This window comes from Peromyscus leucopus, chromosome 15, assembly GCF_004664715.2.
Source record: "Peromyscus leucopus breed LL Stock chromosome 15, UCI_PerLeu_2.1, whole genome shotgun sequence".
Classification (NCBI taxonomy): Eukaryota; Metazoa; Chordata; class Mammalia; order Rodentia; family Cricetidae; genus Peromyscus; species Peromyscus leucopus.
In genome coordinates, this window is record NC_051076.1 from 90427290 (window position 1) to 90433324 (window position 6035).

Sequence of the window (6035 nt, forward strand, 5' to 3'; positions counted from 1 at the left end):
TTACACGTCTTTCCTCTGGAGAGGAAAATACAGCTTATGTATTCTCTATATACATATATGTATATAGAGGATATATATGTATATCGAGGATAGATGTATATATGTATATAGAGGATACCGAAGACCCAATTTACTAATGAGAAACATCTTCCAGAGATCCTAGAAAGTATAAAATTTACAGTCATGAGAAAGATTCGTCATGTACAAGCCACAAGGTAATAGAAGAGATTGATGCTTGTAGTCAGAAGAATTGAAAAGTCAGTGGTAAGATTTAAAGGTGAATCCAAGGAAAAATTAGAACTGCCTTTTGCAAATGGATCCATGTACTCATGCTGCCCAGTGCAAAATCTCAAAGCCATGAACCTCATAAATCCAATAGTATATGTTGTATCACCATCATAAAATGCAATTTACCAAAAAAAAAAAAATTATCCGTCACTATCCTAACAACGTATAAAACATTTGAGTTGCAGACGGACATTTTTCTAAAAACTGAAAGTAACTTGATAACTCTGAGTCAGCTCTTGGAAGGGGTAGAAGTAAAATTATCTCTTTTTTGTAGAAAACACATCTGCCCGGTCTGTATCCATGTGAGGTGCTCCTACACTCCAGCACATCACTGCGCTGAGTCTGCGTCTGCAATGGTCCTAGGAAAAGATCTGGGAAGAGGCAGTCTACCTCGAAAAGGAAATGACTCGCTGTTATTCAGTCAGACGGATGAAAGGGAGAGAAATGAAGAGGAAAGTCAGAAGTTCTGGCTCTGAATTGACACAAGTAAAATCAAGTCATTGTCGATGTTCACGTTTTTCAACCACTGGTTAAAAACAGAGTTCATGAAGCACAAGCCATGTAAATAAGTGTGAGTATTTTCTTTCTATCTCTATGCCCTAGAATGTACTGACACAACCTTGCCACCACTATCACGTGATCACTAAAAATAGCGAAAAAACAAAACTTTCTTACTTTTCCCAAAAAGGAAGACCAGCAAATGAGCTCTTCAGATAGACCAAAGGTTCACAACCTGTGGGTTGCAATCCCTTTGGCAAACTTTTATCTCCAAAAGTATTTACATTACAATCCCTAACAGTAGCACAATTACAGTTATGAAGAAGCAACGAAAATAATTTTATGGTTGGGGGTCACCACACCATGAGGAACTATACTAAAGGGTCACAGCTTTTGGAAGGTTGACAACCACTGAAATAGATATATTTTGCCCACAAATACCACTGGTCTGTGGTTCTCTGTCCTTCATTCATATTAAACAGCACTTATGTCACATTTTTATTATGTAGACTATAAACCCTACCAGGGAGTTGGATTGTCTGACTCCACTATCTCCTCAACATTTGCAAGCCACACTTAGTCGAGCCACAGTAAAGACTAAACCAGTCTAGAACTGACCAGAATCCCCTTTCTGGTGACTTGCTTTTGTAGTGTCAGGCAGGCCACTGGAGGAGAAGGGTTGTCGATGGTGTTACCCATGGCATGCTACTAAACCAACCTGCAGGTGGGATGTGCCCATTGGTGCGACACTAGTGTGATCAACAGCTCTCTGGTTAGATTTGAGGTCTGTGAAACAGCAGGAACATCATACCTAGTACTGTAAACCCAGTCAAAATCCCATGGAGTTTATTATGGGTGTTAAGCTCGAGCGTGACGTTGCCAAACCACCTTTCCAAGTATTCATCTGAGTACCCATATATTTGTACTGCTGTCAGCCTTGATCAGAGAAGCTTCCTTTGTAGTGGGCAGAAGTTAATGCAGAGACATGACTGTTTGGAGTGTTGAGAAAAGGTAGCTGTCTACGAGCAGCGCTACGTGAAACCTCCATACACACTCTCACCCTTAGATTCGGGAAACATCATGGGAGAGGAAGCAGAAGAAGTTTAAGAGCTGGAGGACAGTGAGGAGTGCTATGAAATGTTGTCGTCTGCTGGACATGGCATGGCCACTGCCCTCATGACCTCACAGCAGCTGTGTTACCCGTACAAGACCATGCCAGTCAAAATTCCGACAATAACTGAAAAGCTGTGAGCAGTTTATGGCTGCTGGGAAAATGATGGAAGTAGTCGTGAGACAGAGAAGGCGAAAACCTGTGGGACAGAAAGAAGGAGCTGTCTCTGGTTTTCCCATATCTGGAGAAACTCAAGCTTCTCAATGCTCTGGAGGTGAACTTCCTGTTTCCTATACAAGTCAAGACATTCCACCACGCGTACAGTGGGAAAGACTTGATTGTCCAGGTGTGGACAGGCACTGGGAAGACATTCTCCTTTTGCTATGCCTTTGACTGAGAAACTTCAGGGTGGGCTACAGGACGGGAAGAGAGGCCCTGCTCCTCAGGGACTCACTCTCGCTCCAGTAAGAGAATTAGCAAATCAAGTGAACAAAGACTTCAGTGACATCACACACACAAAAAAAAGGCTATGACTGGCTTGTTTTTATGGTGGGATTGATCTCCTGGCTGGGACCTGGGGTCGTATTAAAGACCACCTAGAGATTGGCAAGCTAGATCTCCCCAAACTTAAACACATTGTCCTGGATGACGTTGACCAGGTATTGGATATGGGTTTTGCTGATCGAGGGGAAGAAATTTTATGAGTGGCATACAAGAAAGAGTCTGAAGACAACCCCCAAACATTGCTTTTCCCTGCAACTTGCCCTCATTGGGTGTTTAATGGTGCTAAGAAATGCATGAACTCTACATATGTACAGGTGGACTGGATTGGTAAAAAGACTCAGGAAGCAGCCATAACTGTTGAGCACCTGGCAAAGTGTCCCTGAACTAAGAGGGTAGCGGTTATTGAGGATGTGATCTGGGTATACAGTGGCCATCAAGGGTGCCTACCATCTCTGAAACCAAGAAAGAAGCTCAGGAGCTGTCACAGAATACATGTATAAAGCAGGACTGGCCACTACATGGCAACATTCCACAGAAACAAAGAGAAATCACTCTGAGAGTTTCCAAAAATGGCAATTTTGGAGTTTTGTTCACAACCAATGTTGCTGCCCTGGGTTAGAAATCGCTGAGGTTGACTTGACTGTTCAAAACTGTCCACCAAAGGATGCGGAGTCCTGCATGCATTATTCAGGACAGACAGAAAAACCTGGAAGGACAGGATAAAAGCTTCCAGCAAGGAAGCCATCAGGCTTTTGGGTTCTGTTCCTCCTACCACAATTGGCCTCTTCAAGCAGTCAGATAGGAAGCTGACTGAGGAGAAGGGAGCTACAGAGGCCCGGTGGCAGCGCTGCCTCAGCAGCCGGCCAGGGCTCCTTGATTAACTCACAAGTGTTAGTAAAGTGTCTGGTCAGTGAGGAGAGGTGAGAAGGAACTGTTCCCACTGCGGACTCCAAAGCCCTTCCCCACTGTCAAAGCCCCCAGTGCGTCTTTCCGTTTTGAAGTCCCCATTCCTCACAGAGAAGACAGGCTTCTGAACTGCTTCATCCAACCATCATCACTTGTCTTTTGAAGAGGGATAAGAATTCACTGCATCGTTTTCCAACATACTGTCTAGATTTACAAAGTGAAGCCAACCATGCATCGGCCTATCCTTGTATGTTCATCTGGCAAGTTCACCTTTGTGTGTGTGCACACGCTGGGGCCTGAACCGGGAACCTCACACATGCCGAGCATGCACATGCCCTACCACTAAACCCCATCTCTAGTCTCTTACTTATGTCCTCCAAAGAAAGTCCCTAAGAGATGCCTCAGTCTCTGGAAAACCACAAGTCGGGACTTTTTCTTTTAACCTGATACTTGGCATTCCTTGGCCTCTTGGCCTCTTGGCCTCCTCACAATCACTCGTGTCTATATGTGTCTTCTGCTGAGATTGATACTGAGCAGTTCTTTTCAAAACCCATTTCAGATTTAGCTGATTGAAATAGTTTGTGCCAGACTCTGGATGTTGAGGGTGGAACACAGTATATTTTCTCTCCATAGTGTCTCCACATACTCTCAGTTTCTCATTAGAAGGCAATTCGTGTTCCGGTGAATTCTCTACAGACAGTGTATATAGAAGTACATTTTCATAGGAGCCAGTGTCTTTGAAGTTCAGTTCCAAATGTCTGAAGTCTCTAGTTTTTTTTTTCATGGATAATGAGACTTGATGCATGGTATTTAACTGTTTGTGCCCTTTTTTTAAAGATTTACCAAGAAGTAATTAAGGGAAGAGGGGTCTCAGTTGGTATTGCTGAAGAATGTTTGAGGAAAGCCACGAAGATGTTCTTCATCTTCACAGGTGAGGAGATGGGAGGAAGCACGCTTTGAGTGGTGACCACTTGGTGAGTCAGGACCTTTTTAATATTAGTCTCTCATACATTACATCCCAACTGCAGTTTCTTCTCCCTCCATTCCTCCCAGCCCCTCTTCTTCCTTTCCCTCTCCCCCAGATCAACTCTTCCTCCATTTCCCTTCAAAAGAGCAGGCCTCCCAGAGATATCAACCGAACATGGCATATCAAGTTATAATAAGACTAGGCATAAACCCTCTATGTAAAAGGAAAAGTGTCCCAAATGCAGGCAAGAGAGTCTGAGACACCCCCAAGTTAGGAGTCCCACAAGAACACCCTGCTACATAACCATAGGGTATATGCAGAGGACTTAGCTCAGATCTATACAGGCTCCATGATTGTCGATTCAGTCTCTGTGAGCTCCTGTGAGCACTGCTTTGTTAATCCTATGGGCTGTTTTCTCGTGGTGTCCTTGACCCCTCTGGCTCCTACAATCCTTCCTCTCCAACATCTGTGGAGTTCCCTGAGCTCCACCTAGTTTTCGGCTGTGGGTCTCTGCATCTGCTCCCATCAGTTGCTGGATGACACCACCTGAAAGACCCCCAGGGGAGATCTTCCTTCAGGAGAGACCCCAAACCCAAGGAACACACGGAAACCACCGATCAGATGCAAAAGCAAGAGGGTTTATTAGATACACGGGTACCTGGGGCGAAGTCTCTAGGAGGACTTGCGCGCCTTCCTAGGGCAAGGGGACTTTTCATGGGATCCCAGGGGCAGAGGCGCGCTTACAGAAGCGAGAAGCATAGTTACAGGGTCCCTATTGGTTGTTTCAAAGAAGGCCAGGGTGAACTTGGGGTCGTATGTGTGTGGCTGACTTGGCCTTGCTCAGGGTATAGTGGGTGTTTTTTCCAGCCCAGCTGCTTATTCCTCAAGGCCAGGGGGCCAGCCATAAAATATCCTGATTTGACTCAACTGTTTTTTCTCCCAAGGCCGCCGACCACAGTTATCTCTCTCCCAAGGCTGGATGGCTGGCCATAGTTATCTCTCTCAAGGCCGGGTGGCTGGCTACAGCTGTGAACTCCTGTTTTTCTGATTCCTTCAGAATGGCGTTTCTTAGGCTAAGTTATTGGGACGGGGGGGGGGGCATTTCATCGGCCCAACGCCCATGTCCTCATAATGGAGTGGGGGTCTTTCACACCCTGATGAGTTATGACCCTTTTCAAGGGACTATATCTACTAGTGGGCAATCTGGGGTCTTTAAGGGGCAGAATGGGACAACTTTGTCTCTCAGTGGCCCAGGTCTGAAGCCACAGTATAAGATCTACATCTGTGAGGCTGCTTCTCCATTGAAAAGTTATGCTTAGAGAACTCTCCTAAGACAAGCTGTGCCATTTTAAGCTGTTGCTTTGAGGTAACTGAAGAACTCGTTTAGCACTTGGCCAGTAATAACTGCCAGAGTCATCAGGTCTTCTTTCTCAGGGAAACATCCCACATAGCACAGATGCTTAAGCGGTGGGTCCTCTTGCCTTCCACGACACTCTGTACAGAGATCTTAGAAGGCTCAGAAGGAAAAACAGAATCACACACTCTGTCATTTTTTTTATTCAGTTGTTTAGATCAACTAAATTGTCCGGCTTATTCTCTGATTTTAGTGTGATATTTACCTCCTAACTGGTCTTTCCAGAACCCTTGCCATCAAAGGGTTCTGATCACCAAATCAGCTCCTATGGTTGAAGCAGTGTTCTTTTTTTCTATTTAGATTCAGGTTTTCCCCTGAACTCTAACCAGATGATTCTTGTCCTCTGT

At 44.9% G+C, this 6035-nt stretch overlaps 1 pseudogene; it reads left to right on the forward strand.

The window, feature by feature from the left end:
* Positions 1-2044: 2044 nt before the first annotated feature.
* LOC114704062 lies at positions 2045-3282 on the forward strand (annotated as a pseudogene).
* Positions 3283-6035: the final 2753 nt, after the last annotated feature.